An 8643-nucleotide genomic window follows, 5' to 3' on the forward strand; every position below is an offset into this window, starting at 1 on the left:
GTCGCTTGGGCACCTGGGTGGCTCAGTCGGTTAAGCATCCGACTTCCTCTCAGATCATGATCTTGAAGTTTGTGAGTTCAAGCACCGCATCAGGCTCTGTGCTGCCAGCTGGGAGCCTGGAGCCTGCTTCAGATTCTGTGTGTGTCTCTCTGTCCCTCCCCCGCTCATGCTCTGTCTCTCCCTCAAAAATAAATAAACATTAAACAATTAATAAAATAAAAATAAAACAAGAAACCATCCCTGTGTGATAAAATTGTATAGAACTAAATACATACATGCACATGACTATAAGTGAAACTGGAGAAATCTGAATGAGGTCAGTGGATTCTCTAACACTGTCAATATGCTGATTTTGCAAGATGTTACCATGAGGGAAACCGTAAAACTGTATCTCTCTGTATCCTTTCTTTCTTTTTAAAAAAAATTTTAAATGTTTATATATTTTTGAGTGAGAGAGAGATAGAACACGAGCTGGGGAGGGGCAGAGAGAGAGAGAGAGGGAGACACAGAATCTGAAGCAGGCTCCAGGCTCCAAGCTGTCAGCACAGAGCCTGACAGGGTGCTTGAACTCACCAACTGTGAGAATATGACCCGAGCAGAAGCTGGCCGCTCAACCGACTGAGCCACCCAGGCACCCCCTCTCTGTATTATTTTTTACAACTGCATGTGAATTCACAATTATATGCGTAAAATGTCAATTAAAAAAAAAAGGATTTCTGAAGGATCTGTGGTCCAGGAGTGTGCACCATTTCATGTCAGCTGCCTTTCATGGCATGATGTGAACATTTCTCCATGTTTCTACAGCCCTGGCAATAATCACGGAGAGGCTGTCCAGCACTGCATCTCCTGCGGTTCAATCCTTTACTGAATGAATACTTCTTCCTTCCTAGGTTTTCAGCTGTTTCCAAGTTTTAACCACTGTCAATGATGCCATAATGAACATTATTATGCACATAACTATTTCAATAAGATAAATGCCCAAGGAGCGGGGCCCTGGGCATAAGGTTTTGGAGCTCTATGGTTGTATTAGGTGGATTAATATAATATCGTGAGAACTTTATTACTGCCCTTCCTTTCTAAGGTACAGATTGGCCTTTTCCCAAGTGACCAAAAGTCCTCTGCAGTGCCTTCCAGCATTCAGATTTGTTGGAAAAAAGACAAGGAACCCCCCCTATTTCCGGCTGCACAGTGTCACCTGGGATTGGGGTAGCAAGGTCCAGCTAGGGGAGCTGTCACCAGCATCAGCCTCCCATGGGGGCCTTGGAAGGTGCCCTGGGAACCTACAGACACAGGTGGCACCACCACCTGACCTTCTCCCCGGCAAGAGGAGACAGCGGAGGTGAGGTGAGGAGGCGGGGTGCAACCTTTCTGAAAACAGAGCGGTCTTTGCTCATTCTCTCGGGGCTCCTTCCAGAGCTGCAGGAAGCCATTTCCAGAACACACTGGGTTCAGTTAAAAAGTGGTGGAGTGTCTCCGTCAGTTGAGTGTCTGACTTCAGATCAGGTCATGATCTCATGGTTCGTGGGTTCGAGCCCTTCGTTGGGCTCTGTGCTGACAGCTCAGGCCTGCTCCAGATTCTGTGTCTCCCTCTCTCTCTGACCCTTCCAGCTCATGCTGTCTCTTTCTCTCAAAAATGGACAAACATTAAAAAAAAATTAAAAAGCTGTGGATTAAATGCTATATCCTTCAGCCACCTGGTTGAGAGGACTCTGGATGAGACACCCTATTTCCCAGGAGGCAGAGTTGGGGGGCCAGCTGTGCAGAGCCACAGGTGGGGACTTGAAATGCCAGGCAGGGTGGCATTGGGCTGCCACCAGCCTGCTGGACAGTTAAGGCACCAGGGATCACACAGACCTCCACCCGCCTAGCAGACAAACAAATGTATTTACATCTTACGTCTTTATCTGTATTTTCCAATTTTTTTATTATATCTAATTTATTTTAATTCTCTAAATTTTGTATTTTATTTTATATCAGCTTAAATTTTATCTTCTTTGACTTTATTTTTTATATTTTATTTCATCACTTTATTTTATCATTTTAGTTTGCAATTTATTAACTTAATTTTTTTTTTTTTGCCATCGAGATGGCCACATAAGATGCAGGATGCCTGGTTTCACTTGAGTTTTAGACAAGCAATAGATAATTTTTTAGCATATGTATATCTTGTTTAATACATCCTGTTTCATACAAATATGTCACGAGTATCCTGTCCTGTATTTTTATTTAAGTCTATTGCAGTAGAACACCTTCTTTGGAGGAAATCGGACCGAGAGTCCAAATACCTCCCGCACGGAAACCGGGGCAGTTTCTGTGAACTGGGGGAGAGTATGAGGAGGGTCACCCTGGTCTGCCCGGCTGGTCTCGGGGCCCCTGCTGCACAGAACCGATTTACACAACCTCTCCCACAGGGGCTGGGCTTCCCGGAGGGCAAGATGGCAGGTGTCACAGCTGTCACCTGATACCACCTGCTGTCACCTGATACCACCTGCTGTCACCGTTCCTGTCCTCGCTCTCCCACCCCCCGATTTAAAAGTTACTTATTTATTTTGTGAAAGAGATAGAGAACAAGCAGGGGAGGGGCAGAGAGAGAGGGAGAGAGAGAATCCCAAGCAGGCTCCACGCTGTCAGCGCAGTGCCCTAGTCGGGGCTTGAACTCACGAACTGTGAGATCATGACCTGAGCCGAAATCAAGAGTCAGATGCTTGACTGACCGAGCCACCCAGGTGCCCGCCCCCCGCCGCCTGGATTTTAGAAGGGGACCACCGGCACCCACAGGAGGAGCCGTGACCTCAGCACATTGAATTTCCATAACCACCCCTGGACCACATCCTCTGAAAATGTCCGTCAGACTCTTATCCTGTAAGCAACAAGTTCTGAGAGTGAGGCCCAGGTTGGCCGCTGTGGGATATGCGCAAGCCACTGACACCTCAGTTGCTCTATCTGTGAAACGGGGCTATTGCTGGGGTGACACAGGATGAGTGAAGTGAAAGTGTTTGGTGAACTGCAAAGCACAGATAGGCCTTCTGCCGCGCTTCACACCCGGAGCTGGGCTGTAATTCACAAGCAGTAACGCCCACCAATCCGCATACGACCCACGGAGCTCTGGTCTACGTTTACAACTGTGCAATTACCACAGTTACAAATATCCCCCTTTTGTCCGGCCAACAGACGTCTGTTGAGCACCATGCCCTACGCTGTGCCAGGCTCTTGGGGCCCAGAGATGAAGCCTGAAGTGTAGGGGAGGAGACACCCCCCCCCACGGCTGTGACATGCAGCACGCCCAGGGAGCACCGGGGCGCAGAGGGCCATCGAGGTGTGAGGTGGCCATTATGAATATAACTCCCTCGACCATTTCCCAGTCTGGCTGCCTCTCCGGCGCCCTGCAGAAGCTCGCTGGGTCCCATATGCCCCTGCATCCTCTCCCTTCTCCTTTTTATCTGGCGGGAGCTCATTCCTCTTTCGTGCTTCAAGTCCCAACTCAGATGTCATCTTTGACTTTCCTGGGGGTTCTGGGACAACTCTGTGGCTCCCTGCTCAGTGGACTTGGGGCCTGCAGGTGCTTCAGGTTAGGGGGAGGCCCAACACAAAGGGCAGCAGGGAAGGCCAGGGAAGGATCTCTTCCTGTAAGCAGCAGGTGCCCTGGGCAGGGCAAGGGGTGTGGGGCTAGGGCTCAGGGATGCAGGCGCGGAGTCTGAGCAGCCTTCTCCTGGACCAAGTCCATCCAGCCCGGAAATCTGTGCTGGGCAGGAAGCGGGTTCAGGCATGGGGCATCGAGTGGTGGGGCAGGTAGGTGGTACGCTCGGTGGCTCAGCCTTCTGGACCGGGAATAGGCGGTGCCCATTCAAATACGTATTCAGCAGGTGCCAAACAGGCTCCTACCTGGCGCTGAGGCTTGTACTCATGAGAGTGTGTGTGTGAGTCCATGGGGTGGGTGGGCAGAACGGGCTCAAACCCTTTCCCTGCTTTAGCCTGGGGGTGGGGGGTCTCACTCAGGCTCTGAGCGCTTAGAGCCAGTGCTGGCGGTCCCTGGCTGCCTGGGTCCTGCAGGTTCTGTTCCAAGTGGAGAACATAACAGGCCTGGTCTCTGTCCTCACAGAGTCTAGTGGAGCTGGGGGGTGGGGGGATGACTTTTGTCGTAGGGCAGAAGCGTGGGGTGGGAGAGTGTCGTGGGAGCTCAGAACAATTCCACTCTCACCGGCCTGTCTGCGTTACCCTGTAGGTAAGTCTGCGACCCACCGATTTCGCAGCACCACCGTCATCCCTGCCACCAGCGTGCCTCATCTGGATGGCCACACATCTCTCCACAAAGCCACCTGCGGCCCGTGTGCCAGGCCACTCCATGGCAGCCTGACGGATCTTAAAACAACGACAGCAGCCACAATGTTGGTACTATTGCAGAAGAATACATGCTCAGGGTGAAAATTCAGAGAGCCAAGGAGGATAGAAGGTGATAGAAAGTGAAAGACAGACCCCTCCCCCATCCCCAGACTCCAGGCCTGCTTCCCAGAGCCCGTCGGTTTCATCTGTATCCTTCCAAATTTTTCCACAGCATATAAATGCTTTCACCTATGTGTGTCTACATATAATTAGGCATGTTTGTGTGTGACTTTAAAAAACAAACAATTTAGACTTCTGTACCTTGCTTTTTTGTGTGTGCGTGTGCTCCTTGCATTTTTCAAGTGCAAGTGCATGCTGGAGCTCTTTTCCCATCGCCATGCCCAAGGCCTGTTCCCAGTGATGAGCTCTTACAAATAACGCTGCAGTGAAATCAATTCCTAAAAGTGGAATTGCTGGCGTAATGAGATGTGCAATTAAAGCGTTGGTGGCCCCTGCCCAGCAGCCTCACACAGGGGCGGGGCTGGTTTCCATTTGTGCAGTCCGACGTTTCTCCCCTCCCTTACCAGCGTCCCACTATTTTTGCCACCCTGATAGGTTAAAAATAGTAACTTTTTTTTTAAATGCTTATTTTTGACAGAAAGAGAGACAGAGTGTGAGGGGGGAGGGGCATAGAGAGAAGGAGACTTAGAATCCAAAGCAGCCCCAGGCTCTGAGCGGTCACACAGAGCTTGATGCGGGGCTCGAACTCATGAACCTCGAGATCATGATCTGAGCCAAAATCGGCTGCTTAACAAACTGAGCCACCCAAGTGCCCACCCACAATAGTAACTTATTTTAATTCATATTTTTAAAAGTATGAGTTAGGCTGAGCTTTTAATGTGTCTGTCACCCACACGAATCTCTTTTTTCCGTGCTTGTTTGTCCTTTCTCCTGGGTTCAATAGAAATGTATGTGTGCTTTCTTCTCATGTTTTCATGGTTCAGTTTTTACATTTAAAATTCAATCCAGCCACAATTTATTTGGATGCAGAGAAAGATATGGTTTTCGACATGGCAAGCCATTTTCCACAATGCTATTTCTTTTTCTTTTCTTTTTTCTTTTTTTTTTTTAACATTTCTTTTATTTATTATTGAGAGACAGAGAGAGACAGAGCGTGAGCAGGGGAGGGGCAGAGAGAATGGGAGACACAGCATCTGAAGCAGGCTCCAGGCTCTGAGCTGTCAGCACAGAGCCTGATGCAGGGCTTGAACTCACAAACTGTGAGGTCATGACCTGAGCCGAAGTCCGAAGCTTAACCAACTAAGCCACCCAGGGGCCCCTTCCCGGTGCTATTTAGTGACCAATCCATTCCTCCAGTGATGTAGCATCACGTTTATGACGTTCTAAATTTCCACATAGAGTCAGGCTCCGTTTCTGGTCTCTCTATTGTGTTCTATTGATCCTTCTGCCTATTTTTTTAATATGTGTGCCAAATTGCTTTATTTACTCCAGCTTTATAACATATTTTTATTACCTGGTAAGATATCTTTTTTTTTTTTTCAAAGAAATGTACTGGTTGGGGCGCCTGGGTGGCTCAGTCGGTTAAGCCTCTGACTTCGGCTCAGTTCAGATCTCACATTTGTGGGTTCGAGCCCCACGTCAGGCTCTGTACTGACAGCTAGCTCGGAGCCTGGAGCCTGCTTCCGGTTCTGTGTGTCCTCCTCTCTCTGCCCCTCCCCGTCTCATGCTCTGTCTCTCTCTGTATCAAAAATAAAACATTAAAAAAAAAAAAAAGAAATGTACTGGCTATTTTCACTTGTGTGTTTTCCAGATGAACTGTAGTGTTCTTTTTACCAGGGTAGTGGGTAGACAGCTGAAACGCATAAACACAAAAGTAATCGAATCTGTCATACGTGTTATGAAGGCAAAGTACTGGAAGTTGGAAAGTGTAAAAGAGGGGCCCTTGGACCCAGAAGGTTGTATTACACGCGTGTGGCAAATACACAGCAGACTTAAGAAAACATCACATTTTCCCAATACTCCCTTTTATTCGAGACAAAATGTGTCTTTCCGTTCATTCGACTCTTTTCTGTCTCTCAGGAAAAGTTCATAGCTTTTCTTTAGATCCGTAATACATATTTCTTGATAAATAACTTTCTAAATAGTTTCTTCTTTGTGTTAAGTCTTATGAATTCTTTTCTCCAGCTGTATTTTCTAACTGGTTATGTTCTAAAAGGCCAGGCTTGCTCAAAACCCTCAAAACCCCACAGTGACTTCCTGTAACCCCAGGATAAACCCCTCACTTGCTCGCTGGCTTGCACACTCCTGGGAGGTCTGACTGGCCGCCCCTCTCCCCACCTCCTCCCTCTACCTGGCCCCAGCCTGAGTACTGTATACTCATGGGTTCTGAGCTTCATAAAGACCTCCTCAGGGAAGTGGACCTCTCTGATTAAGTCAGATTAAGTAGGGACACCTGTTTTATACGTTCATGTAGGACAGCGGATATTAGAATTATTCCTGGGATCATGTGTTCACCCCCACCTTCCCACAAAAGAAGTCACATGGGTCCGCCTGCCTTTTCCAGGGCGGCATCCCCGGCCCCTAGAATAATGCCAGCAGGTGGTAGTCATTGAGTGAAGGAAGTGTTTGGAGAGCAGCTGTGTGCCCTCCCTTCGGGTCGAGACAGAGCACGCATTCAGGATGGAGGACCTGTAAAACCCACATGAGTGGCATTTGAGGCCGCTCAGCCTGCGGGACCTCACTCTTGTGAAGGGATACGCTAAACGCTTCTCACCTCTTCACACCGCTTTGAAGAAGCAGCCACCCATCTTGCCAACAGCAGCGATTTTTATGAAAGGTGTGTGGCAACATGGGTAATGATCGAAGTGAGCCTATCAAGATTAAAAAATGGAGTGATTACAGCCGGGTTGTAAGTGCTCTAAAAATACTTGATTGAAGGCATGAGTTAGGTATAAAACAGGCAGGACTGGAAACTCCGGGAGCATCGAATGTGTTACAGTGATGTGGTTACTTTTTATTCCCTTACTTTCTGTCTTCTCAGTTGTCTACCATGGAGTCCAGCAACTTGCAGGATGAAAAAAATTCCCTAAATTGTTGTCTAAGCTTTTCCGGGGTGGCACTGCACGAGGCGGCCACTAGAGGGCAGGGCTGGCCTATTGTCGGGGATTGTAACCACCAGCCCAAGTTTCTGCTAAAGATTTTCACGGGCAGGTGTAGTTACATGCCTAGGGACCTTCCTGGTGACGGAAATCAATCTCGTTTCCCCCGCACCTAGAACTCAGCTCCCCAGATTCGGGACAAAAGCGTCTCTATTTGTTTTTGTTCTTGTGTGAAGAACACAACTCCTCCACTGGCCCAGCACCTTCTCCGAACCAATCATTTATTGGGTGCTGAGCCCCTCTGAGTGTCTTCTCTGCTGATAGGACTCAGGCTCCACCTCCACGGCGCTTGTCCCAGGATTGCTAACCTTTAGATTCACACAGGAAAACACAGGCCTGCACAGAAAGCCTTGCAAAAAAGGGTCAGGAGCTTAATTTAGAAACTGGTGTTATTTATTTGTGTGTCCATTCAAAAAAGCACATGGTACCGACTTGTGTGGCTGGGGCTTGTGGGCAGGCCTATTCATTCTCCCCAAATATGCTCCAAGTGCCTCGTCTGCACAGGCTCTGCTCCAGATACTGGGGAGGCAGTAGGCCCGGCGCTCGGCAAACTCACAAGCCTGGCAGTGGGTGGGAAGCTGGTGATAAGTGCTCTGAAGGAAAACAATCAAGAGAAGGGGGTTGACAGCGATAGGCCGGGGTGCTGTTTTGTACAAAAAGTTCAGGGAAATTTCCCCATGAGGTTGATTTTGAACAGAGAACTTAATGAAAGGAGGGAGCTAGACTAGTGGACATTTTGGGAGAAGGCAGAGCAAAGGTCCTGAGGCAGGAGTGTGTTCAGGTCGGACCGCGTTTGCTCAGCCGGCGGTATGTGTGTGTGTGAGGTGTGGGTTCTGTAGGGGTGTAAGATCCCCCAGATCCCGTGGACCTGCCTTTGGTAGACTCGGCCTTTTGTTCTGGGTGAGCTGCTGCACTGAGAACTGTAGAGGCACCAGGTGGCAGTAGGGAGACTGGTCATCCCCGGCGAGATGACGGCGGCTTTGCATGTGAGACACGCAGTAAACATTTCCTGAATTGAACTGGGTTGCTCTGAATGGAGCTTGTCAAAATCAATGACCTCCTGACCCCCCTACAGCGAATAGAAAACCAACCACCAGAGTAAAACCTCTGAAGGAAAAACTGCCCTGATTTTGGTGGTTGGGGT

General features: G+C 48.8%; 1 long non-coding RNA gene across 2 annotated transcripts; it reads left to right on the forward strand.

Moving 5' to 3' along the window:
• Positions 1–1025: 1025 nt before the first annotated feature.
• Positions 1026–4586, forward strand: LOC115289153. 2 transcript variants are annotated; one of them, XR_003907418.1, is made up of 2 exons: positions 1026–1344; positions 4223–4586. It is a non-coding gene; the product is annotated as an uncharacterized LOC115289153 (long non-coding RNA). The 2 variants fall into 2 exon arrangements; XR_003907417.1 differs by having other exon boundaries at positions 1026–1339.
• The last annotated feature ends 4057 nt before the right edge of the window (positions 4587–8643 follow it).

The sequence above is a fragment of the Suricata suricatta genome, chromosome 4 (assembly GCF_006229205.1).
Source record: "Suricata suricatta isolate VVHF042 chromosome 4, meerkat_22Aug2017_6uvM2_HiC, whole genome shotgun sequence".
NCBI classification, from domain to species: Eukaryota; Metazoa; Chordata; class Mammalia; order Carnivora; family Herpestidae; genus Suricata; species Suricata suricatta.